The sequence below is a fragment of the Lithobates pipiens genome, unplaced genomic scaffold (genome assembly GCF_037356315.1).
Source record: "Lithobates pipiens isolate NorthernLeopardFrog02 unplaced genomic scaffold, aLitPip1_a1.2 Scaffold_19, whole genome shotgun sequence".
Taxonomy (NCBI): domain Eukaryota; kingdom Metazoa; phylum Chordata; class Amphibia; order Anura; family Ranidae; genus Lithobates; species Lithobates pipiens.
This window is the reverse complement of record NW_027507764.1, coordinates 589,104,906-589,115,732: the sequence shown is the minus strand read 5'-3', so window position 1 is coordinate 589,115,732 and position 10,827 is coordinate 589,104,906. Positions and strand designations below refer to the sequence as shown.

At 46.9% G+C, this 10,827-nt stretch overlaps 1 pseudogene; it reads left to right on the top strand.

The window, feature by feature from the left end:
• The first annotated feature begins 8,916 nt into the window (after window positions 1–8,916).
• LOC143999754 (U2 spliceosomal RNA) lies at window positions 8,917–9,021 on the top strand (annotated as a pseudogene).
• Window positions 9,022–10,827: the final 1,806 nt, after the last annotated feature.

Genomic DNA, 10,827 nt, shown 5'->3' with positions numbered 1-10,827 from the left:
ACACACAATATACACACACTGAATACACACACTGAAAAGGTACTGGAGAGGCAGGGCAGCTATAATCTTGGGATTTAAAAAAAAACACAGATTTTTACATACTGTCCCTGGTTTTCTTGAGGCTGACAACCCTGATGGGGCCCCTTAGTGGCATGGGGCCCTCGGGCAGTGCCCGAATGGTCAGTCCGCCCCTGATTCCATGGTAAACGAAGGTCCGAGAGTACGGCTGAACAGGAGACAGACAATATAGTATTTCAACATAGAAGTGCGCTCACTTTGAAACCTTGACCCTTAAAAATCTCCATAGAAATTAGAAATGTATTTATTTTTTCCTCCCTCCCCTTTTTGTATTTTTTTTTTAATGGCCTTAAATATATTGGATGAACAAAAAAAATTTGATTTATGTTAAGATATATTCTGTGATATGCATGCAACAAAAAAATGTGTCTGTCTATATGTATAATAATTGTTGAAAAATATATAGAATTAAAAAAATAAAAAATAAAATTTCTACAGGTTAGTTACCAGTTTTGAGTTACAGAGGAGGTCTAAGGATAGAATTATTGCTCTCGCTCTAACGATGGCGGCGATACCTCATATGTGTGGTTTGAACATCGTTTTCATGATGTGACGTACACATGCGTTCGCTTCTGCGTGTGAGCTCGGCAGGACAGGGCGCTTTAAAAAAATCATTTTATTTTTTATTTTACTTTTTATTTTGACATTGTCCTTTTAAAAAAAAAAATGTTTTGGGTAACTTTTATTCCTATTACAAGGAATGTAAACATCCCTTGTAATAGAAAGAAAAGCATGACAGGTCCTCTTTAACCACTTTCAGCCCCGGACCATTTTGCAGGCCAATGACCAGAGCACTTTTTGCGATTCGGCACTGCGTCGCTTTAACTGGCAATTGCGCGGTCGTGCGACGTGGCTCCCAAACAAAATTGACGTTCTTTTTTCCCCCACAAATAGAGCTTTCTTTTGGTGGTATTTGATCACCTGTGCGGTTTTTATTTTTTTGCGCTATAAACAAAAAAAGAGCGACAATTTAAAAAAAAAACACATTATTTTTTACTTTTTGCTATAATAAATATATAAAAAAAAATATTTTTCCCTCAGTTTAGGCCGATACGTATTTATCTACATATTTTTGGTAAAATAAAATCTCAATAAGCATTTATTGATTGGTTTGCGCAAAATTTATAGCGTTACAAAATAGGGGATAGTTTTATGGCATTTTTATTAATACTTTTTTTTTACTAGTAATGGCGGCGATCGGCGATTTTTATTGTGACTCGACATTATGGCGGACACATCGGACATTTTTGACACATTTTTTTTTGTCATTTATACAGCAATCGGTGCTATACAAATGCACTGAATCCTGTGTAAATGACACTGGCAGTGATGGGGTTAACCAGGGGGTGGCAGTGTAGGAGTTAAGTGTGTCCTAGGGGCGTGTTACTAACAGTGGGGGGGGCTGGGCTTTGTGTTAGTGAACACTGATCTCTGCTCCAATCACAGGAAGCAGAGATCAGTGTCACTTGTTGCTAGGCAGAACAGGAAGATGCTGTTTACAATGGCATCTCCCCGTTCTCCTTCCCCGTGAGACGATCGCAGGCATCCCCGCGGCGATCGAGTCCGCGGGATCCGCGACCGGACTCAGGTCCCAACCAGCGGCGGCGCACACACGATGGCAGGGCGGCAAATTCAACTGGACGTACCTGTATGCCAGTTTGCCTGCCCATGCCATTCTGCCGATGTACATCGTCATTCGCCGGTCGGGAAGTGGTTAATAATGAGATCTGGGGGGTCAAAAGGACTTCAGATCTAACATTTACACTAAAATGCAATAAAAAAAATTAAAAAAAGATTTTAAAATTTTTCAAATAAAAAAACCCCAAAATTCCCCTTTAAGATCAGGAATGGACAAGGAATGTAAAAATCCCTAGTAATGGAAAAAAAGCATGACAGGATCTCTTAAATATGAGATGTGGGGTCAAAAGGACCCTCGATCTCATATTTACACTAAAATGGAATAAAAAAATGTAAAAAAATTTGCAAAAAAAGAAATATATAATAAATGTCCCCTTTACGACCATTGGGCAGAAGGGACGTTTGACGTTGCTTCCACCATTCAGTGCTATGGAGCCTGAGCTGGGGGGGGCCACATTCCCTCACTCGGCATCAGGCTGCGCAGGGGGAGAGGACCCGATCGTCTCCGCCTCTACCGGCGGGAGACCACCGGAGAACGGCGGGAGGGTATTCCACTTCAAACAGCCGCCGGACAACTGCGGTTGGGCGGTCCTTAAGTAATTAAAGGTTAGGTTCACACCGGTGCGATCCCAGGCGTTGCATGTGACTCGCATGGCATTGCCTGTGCACGTCGCATGCGATGTCTGTACAGTGCAAATGCAATGCGATTTCAAGCTGTACAATTTCTATGGCTTGAAATCGCATCGCATTTCGGATCAAAATGTTGCAAGGCCCTTTTTTTTTTTTTTTGTCGGCTTGGGAATCGGATGACATGCGTGTTCAGACCCATGCGATCCAATCTCATCTGATCTCACAGTTCGCACTGCATTCTGCAAACCGATTTGGGGGTGTCATTAACTTTATACTGACAGCTGCAGCGGTTGGCAGAGAGCCGTGTGTACTACCTGCGAGTCAGATGACACGTGGGAAGCCGCACAGGAATCGCTGTGGTTCCCGCATCGCCGCAGTGTGACCCAAGCTGTAGCCTATCGGTGGGTCCCGGGGCTCAGACCGCCCGTAATATACAGTATGGGGTAATGGCAGAAGGATTTCCCCCCCGGGATCATTAATAAAGGGATATGAAGTCAGTTACCTGTTCACCGTCTGGTGTCTCGGCGGCATCTCTCGGAGGGTCAGAGGTCGGAGCGGACAATGTGACGGCCATGTGGGCACACAGGAAGAGGACCAGAAAGAGACCCATCTGAGTATATCCTGATATACCTGCAGCAGGTACAGCTCCGTCTGCCCGACGCTCTTCAATCCCCGGACTTTATATTTACATTTTATATTACCGGGAGGACGGGACATCCACCGCCACTCCTTTTAAAGGAAACTTTTAGTTTAATTTGAAAAAATTCCTATGGATGTTAGAACGCAAGTGAATGGGAAGAAGAGCTTGCAATCCATAACCCAGCTGTACTGAACAATGAAGACGGTCAGTGGCAGCAAAAATTGATCACTCTGGCCTTTCCTTCAGTCTTCGTCTTATTTTATTTATTTATTAATATAGTGCCATCAATCTATACACTGCTTTACATATATATATATATTTTATTTCAAGTACTTATATAGAACTGGCAATTTACATATACATTCACATCAGTCCCTACCCTCAAGGAGCTTACAATCTAAGGTCACTAACTCACATTCATACATACTAGGGACAATTTAGACAATTAACCTACCTGCATGTCTTTGGAGTGTGGGAGGAAACCAGAGTACCCGGAGGAAACCCACACAGGCACAGGGAGAACATGCAAACTCCAGGCAGGTAGTGTCATGGTTTGGATTCGAACCAGTGACCCTTCTTACTGCTAGGTGAAAGTGCTAACCACTACACCACTGTGCTGCCCTTATATATATATGTAGCGGCGGCTTCTGAAGAGCAGATAATGTGGATAATGACAGAACTCTGGACGGCCGCACTCCAATGCTAAAATGACACTTTATTCAAATAATATTTAGGAAACAGCAAATGACGTCACAGCGAAAGATGCTAACAGCGAAAGATGCTAACATCTGACGCGTTTCGCACTAAGGCTAGTGCTTACTCATAGCTGAGCTCCATAGCTCCTGAAGAACAGCTGTAATTACAGAGAAAGGGGATTCTACAAAGTATTGACTCCGGGGGGCGCTATACAAATGCCCCCCCCCCACACTTTTCTCATATTTATTTGTATCATTTATCATTTTCCTTCCACTTCACAATTATGAGCCGCTTTGTGTTGGTCCATCACATAAAATCCCAATAAAATACATTTACAAAAAAAAAAAATACATTTACGTTTCTGGTTGTAACAAAATGTGGAGAATATCAAGGGGTGTGAATACTTTTTCAAAGCTCTGTATTGTATCTATTTTTGTATCAGATTTTTATATATCACATCTAAAAGTATTTCCTTTTTTATTTTCAGGACACGTTTACCTTCCTTATTTGATTCTTTCTACATTATGGTCATAATTACAATTGAAATGATAAAAAAAAAAAAAAAAAAGTAAATATATTCTCTTGAATTATTTTTAATTGTAAAAATATTGAATGGAAAGAAAAAAAAAAAAAGTTTAAAATAACGCCCATCCTACAACTCGATTCCGTTGGATTAAAGATTTCCAATCTTTCCAATTGCTTCTTTTTGTTACTTCTTCAATTTCAGGAAAATAATTGGAAAGGATTTAACAGAGTGCAAATGCGAAGGGAAAACACCCCTCCCCCATTTGGGACTGCACTCCAATGATCCTGTTGACCTAACCAAGAATTGGGGACGGTTCACAGCAGAGCCATTTGTGGTGGAATGACAGCCAACGCAGCATCAAGGGAAAAAACATGGGTGGGCATTGGGGGGTGTTCACACGTATGAGCGTGTGTTGCCTTGCGTGCACCATTGCTGCAGCAGCTCTTTACCGTGCATCCCACTGCAATGCAACACGTCAGCACGTGATTGTGCAGTATAAATAAAGTTTAATGAAAAAAAACATTTCTCCTTTCTGCTGTAATTTTACCACCATTTTGTTGTGTCTACACCACACTTCAACAATCATAAAGGAAGCGATGTCACAGGAAAAAAAAAGTACACAACACACTGCAAGATAACACAGCTTAGTGCAGCGTAACAAAAACACACTCCAAACTGCAAATAAATGCATTGCCTACAATAACAGTCAGGGAAGATGGGGGTACTGGGGCTCAGTGTTGGGAGATGGGGGTACTGGGGCTCAGTGCTGGGAGATGGGGGTACTGGGGCTCAGTGTTGGGAGATGGGGGTACTGGGGCTCAGTGTTGGGAGATGGGGGTACTGGGGCTCAGTGTTGGGAGATGGGGGTACTGGGGCTCAGTGCTGGGAGATGGGGGTACTGGGGCTCAGTGTTCAGAGATGGGGGTACTGGGGCTCAGTGTTGGGAGATGGGGGTACTGGGGCTCAGTGTTGGGAGATGGGGGTAATGGGGCTCAGTGCTGGGAGATGGGGGTACTGGGGCTCAGTCACTTGAGATGGAGGGTACTGGTTCTTAGTGGGGGGATAAATAAGGTTCTGGTGCTCAGTTGAGGGAGATTGAGGATACTGGTGCTCAGTCAGGAGAGATAGGGGGGTCTTGGTGTTCAGTGGGGGGAGATGGAGGGTACTGGTTCTTAGTCAGGGGAGATGGGGAATACTGGTGCTCAGTGGGGGAGATATAAGGTCCTGGTGCTCAGTTGAGGAAGATGGGGGTCTTGGTGCTCAGTGGGGGAGATATAAGGTCCTGGTGCTCAGTTGAGGAAGATGGGGGTCTTGGTGCTCAGTGGGGGAAGATGGAGGGTACTGGTGCTCAGTGGAGGAGATATAAGGTCCTGGTGCTCAGTCAGGAGAGATGGAGAGTACTGGTGCTCAGTGGGGGGGGGGGGGGGGGATGCAGGGTACTGGTTCTTAGTCAGGAGAGATGGAGAGTACTGGTGCTCAGTGGGGGGGGGGGGAGATGCAGGGTACTGGTTCTTAGTCAGGGGAGATGGGGAGTACTGGTGCTCAGTGGGGGAGATATAAGGTCCTGGTGCTCAGTTGAGGAAGATGTGTGCTCAGTCAAGGAAGATGGAGGGTAGTAGTGCTCGGTGGGGGGGGAGATGGTGGGTCCTGTTGATCAGACAGGGGGAATAATGGTTCCTGGTGCTCAGTCAGGTGAGATGGACAGTAATGGTGCTCATTCATGGGAGATGGAGGGTACTGGTGCTCAGCCAGTGGATCTGTGGGGTGCTGCTGATAATCAGGGGAGATGGGGAGTCCTGGTGCTCAGTCAGGTGAGATGGGGATACTGGTGATCAGTCAGGGGGGATGAGGGGTCCTGGTGCTCACTCAAATGAGGTGGAGGGTAATGGTGCTCAGCCAGGGATGATGGGGTTGCTGGTGCTTAGTCAGGGAAGATGGGAGTACTGGTGCTTAGAGGGGGGAGGTGGGGGTACTGGTGCTCAGTCATGGGAAATCGGGGTCCTGGTGAGCAGTCAGGGGAGATTAGGGGTCCTGGTGATCACTCAGGGGAGATGGAGGGTACTGGTGCAGGATAGATAGGGGTCCTGGTGCTCGGTCAGGGGAGATGGAGGGTCCTGGTGCTTAATGGGGGGGGGGGGGGGAGATGGAAGGTCCTGGTGATCAGCCAGGGGAGATGAGGGGTTCTGGTGCTCACTCAGGTGAGGTGGAGTGTAATGGTGCTCAGTCAGGGGAGATGGAGAGTACTGGTGCTCAGTCAGGGATGATGGGGGACCCTGGTGCTCAGTCAGGAGAGTTAGAGGTCCTGGTGCTCAGTCAGGGGAGATGGAAAGTCCTGGTGCTCAGTTGGGGGAGATGGGGGTCTTGGTGCTCAGTTAGGAGAGATGGAGGCTATTGGTGCTCAGTCAGAGGATATGGGGTCCTGGTGCTCAGTTGGGGAGATGGGGTCCTGATGCTCAGTCAGGAAGATGGGGGGGCCCTGGTGTTCATTGGGAAAAATGGGGGTCCTGGTGCTCAGTCAAGGGAGATGGAGGGTACTGGTTCTCAGTGGGGAGAGATGGGGGGGTCCTGGTACTCAGTCAGGAGAAGGGGGTCTTGGTGCTCAGTGGGATGAGATGGTGGTGTCCTGGTGCTCAGTAAGGGAGATAGAGGGTACTGGTTCTCAGTGGGGAGAGATGGGGGGGTCCTGGTACTCAGTCAGGAGAAGGGGGTCTTGGTGCTCAGTGGGATGAGATGGTGGTGTCCTGGTGCTCAGTAAGGGAGATAGAGGGTACTGGTGCTCAGTAGAAGAGCTAATCTTTATGGGCAACATGGATCTCTTCAAGGCTGACTCCATTCCGGGTACTATTGGATTCCTTCTTCAAGCCTGATTCAGACCACACAGGTGACACACAGGTGACACACAGGTGACACACAGGTGACCTCAGGCTGCTTTGGAAAAAAGATGGTGTGGTTGTTCTTAAGGAGCACAATGCGCATGGCGGTCAGCAGGTGGTTAAAAATGTTGTCCAAACCACAACTGCTTACATTTTTCAGAAATTTTTTCTTCTCTTGTGATCATGTTTAATAATATCCTAAAAAAAGACTACATACAATAAATATATATATATATATAAAGGAATGACACGTGCGTTTCTACATCACTTTATTGAGTGGCAGACAATGCACATTAAAGCTCATTATGGAAGCCAGTTGATGATGCATGGAATGCAGCTGCCAATCAGGCTGGAGATTTGGTTATTCTCAGGAAGTAGAAGATTTATTGGCTCTTGGAGACTCCGGGGTCTGGCAGGTTGTAAATCTCTCTTCTTCAATCCTTCATTTGTGACCTGCATAAAACAGAAAAAAAAGAAAAGTTGGCATAGAGCTGAAAACTGAGCAAACAGCTAAACACACCGATGAAATTCATATGTGTGATGGATCCGTTACACCCGCCCATGGATTTGTATTTCTGTCCATCTGACTTTTCTCTACTGTAGTTATATTGTAAAACCAGGTCTGGCATCTGCAGGCATCATTCAGATATCACCACTGAAAATCAATATGACGTCCTTGGGCTGGAAGTGGTTGAAGAAGCCTATAAAGCCGGGTGTGACAAACCTAACCAAGAGAGGACTAGGAGCAAGCCTCTTACCCACTGACTATGGCACAGGGAGAGAGCAGATCATTCTCTAATGATGGACCACCACTTAATGGACACTGAGAACGCGGTTTTGGATTACTTCAGAGGGGACAGTAATATTTATCAACAATATCCATCAGGAAATATATTTGTTTGATTCTGAAGACTTGTTAATTGAAATAGCTGGCCACATTGGCCTCTGTTTCATGTTCTTCAATGTAGGAGCCGAACAGTCTACAACTGAGGTCTCCTGCTATAGTCTGTTGACTACTAGGCTGAGGAGGTGGGGGAGATCACTGTTTGTATTGTTAATTGTGCTAACTGGAACACCTTTTGCCTCTCCTAGCAAATCCTTGGGGGGATGTGTTAACAGTTGTAACAATGTGTATTGTACTTTAGGAGTTTGATGCCAGCAAGTCTGGCCTGAAGTGGGGAAATCTGATTAATCACAGCATTGGGTGGGCATTGAGTCACCTAGGCTGGGTTAAGTGTCAAGTTAATTAGCTTTTGTTAATTAAGTTCTTGGTTACAGTTTGTATTGTTAGGGTAATATAATTGGGGGGGGGGGGATGTCCTCCAGTGGTATATATATATATATATATATTGTGTGAGAGTGTCAAATAAACATTTCATGTTCCTACAAGCTAGTGTCGGCTAGTGTTGTATGGGTGGCTTCTCGTCAGACTGGTCCACAGTCTGCTCAGAGACTATCACTTGATGGACTTTAAGGGGGAAGAGGAGGTCTGAAGATTTCCCCTCCCCCCCCACCCCGTATCCTTTGGCAGTTCAATAAAGCTTCAGGCCTGTGAACTTTTTTCCCCTTCCTACCCCACCTCCTCCACCCCCCCCCCCCCCCATCACACGTGTTGCTCATTGAAATGCCATTTGATTTGACAATATATGATATGACTTGACTTTTTGTGACATGTTTTTGAAGTAATGCTTTCAGGGTAATGCGGCGTCATTCATGATGTGATGTTTCGGGGGTTCCATTACTCTGCGCAACACATCAGGCAATATACCGCAGGATGAATGTAATTTATTTGTATGCTTGGAACTGTATTATTATAAAAAAATTTAAATAAATGGGTGGCTTCTCGGCCTTTTGGCTAAGATCAAGTGTAGTATCTGTTCTTATCAGTTGCCAGAGGAGGCGCTGTGCTGCTCCCATAGGGGAGGGCAGGCAAATCCAATGGTGTCATTGCACCTGGAAGGGCGGTTTTCGGTAGTGCCTATGCCGTGCTGCCCGACAGATACTGGGGGCTGGCCCATGGTTGAGTCTGAGCCATCTGGAAGGGTGCTCCTAGTGAGGATGGGTGCTGCATGGGTCTGGCCAGAGGGTCTGGTCCCTGGCCTTCTGGCCTAGATTGGGGTAGTTCTAGCTTCCGTCAGTTTTTCGGGAAAGAACGCAGCACCGGAGGTGGAGCAGTTAGTACTTCCCAAATGTAATTAGGTGGGAGTGATGGGAGCGAGGGTTGTGCCTGTTGAGGTCCCGGCTCTCCCCAACCTTCCAGAACTTCAGGCCTTCCTGCTTGGGGTGGGGGCTTCTCTGGTCTGGGCTGTTGGTCAGGGATGTAACAAAAAGCCTGTGGTGAATGTGCCCCTGATGTGGCAGTTCAGGGGTGCCAGACAGTCACTCTGAGTGAGGGTCACATTGATTTAGGGCACCATGATCACTTCACCACACACACACACTAGGTCACTAGGAAGAATAGTGCCCCGTCATTGGTATCAGTGGGAGGAATAGCACCCTGTCATTGGTGTCAGTGGGAGGAATAGCACCCTGTCATTGGTGTCAGTGGGAGGAATAGCGCCCCGTTATTGGTGTCAGTGGGAGGAATAGTGCCCCGTCATTGGTGTCAATGGGAGGAATAGCGCCCCTTCATTGGTGTCAGTGGGAGGAATAGCTCCCCGTCATTGGTGTCAGTGGGAGGAATAGCACCCCGTCATTGGTGTCAGTGGGAGGAATAGCTCCCCGTCATTGGTGTCAGTGGGAGGAATAATGCCCCATCATTGGTGTCAGTGGGAGGAATAGTGGCCCCATCATTGGTGTCAATAGGAGGAATAGTGGCCCCATCATTGGTATCAGTGGGAGGAATAGCACCCCGTCATTGGTGTCAGTGGGAGGAATAGTGCCCCATCGTTGGTGTCAGTGGGAGGAATAGTTCCCCCATCATTGGTGTCAGTGGGAGGAATAGTTCCCCCATCATTGGTGTCAGTGGGAGGAATAGTGCCCCATCATTGGTGTCAGTGGGAGGAATAGTGCCCCATCATTGGTGACAGTGGGAGGAATAGTGCCCCATCATTGGTGTCAGTGGGAGGAATAGTGCCCCATCATTGGTGACAGTGGGAGGAATAGTGCCCCATCATTGGTGTCAGTGGGGGGAATAGTGCCCCATCATTGGTGTCAGTGGGAGGAATAGTGCCCCATCATTGGTGTCAGTGGGAGGAATAGTGCCCCATCATTGGTGACAGTGGGAGGAATAGTGCCCCATCATTGGTGTCAGTGGGGGGAATAGTGCCCCATCATTTGTGTCAGTGGGAGGAATAGTCCCACATCATTGGTGTCAGTGGGAGGAATAGTTCCCCCATCATTGGTGTCAGTGGGAGGAATAGTGCCCCATCATTGGTGTCAGTGGGAGGAATAGTGTCCCATTATTGGTGTCAGTGGGAGGAATAGTACCCCATCATTGGTGTCAGTGGGAGGAATAGTGCCCCATCATTGGTGTCAGTGGGAGGAATAGTGTCCCATCATTGGTGTCAGTGGGAGGAATAGTGTCCCATCATTGGTGTCAGTGGGAGGAATAGTACCCCATCATTGGTGTCAGTGGGAGGAATAGTGCCCCATCATTGGTGTCAGTGGGAGGAATAGTGTCCCATCATTGGTGTCAGTGGGAGGAATAGTACCCCATCATTGGTGTCAGTGGGAGGAATAGTGCCCCATCATTGGTGTCAGTGGGAGGAATAGTGGCCCCATCATTGGTGTCAGTGGGAGGAATA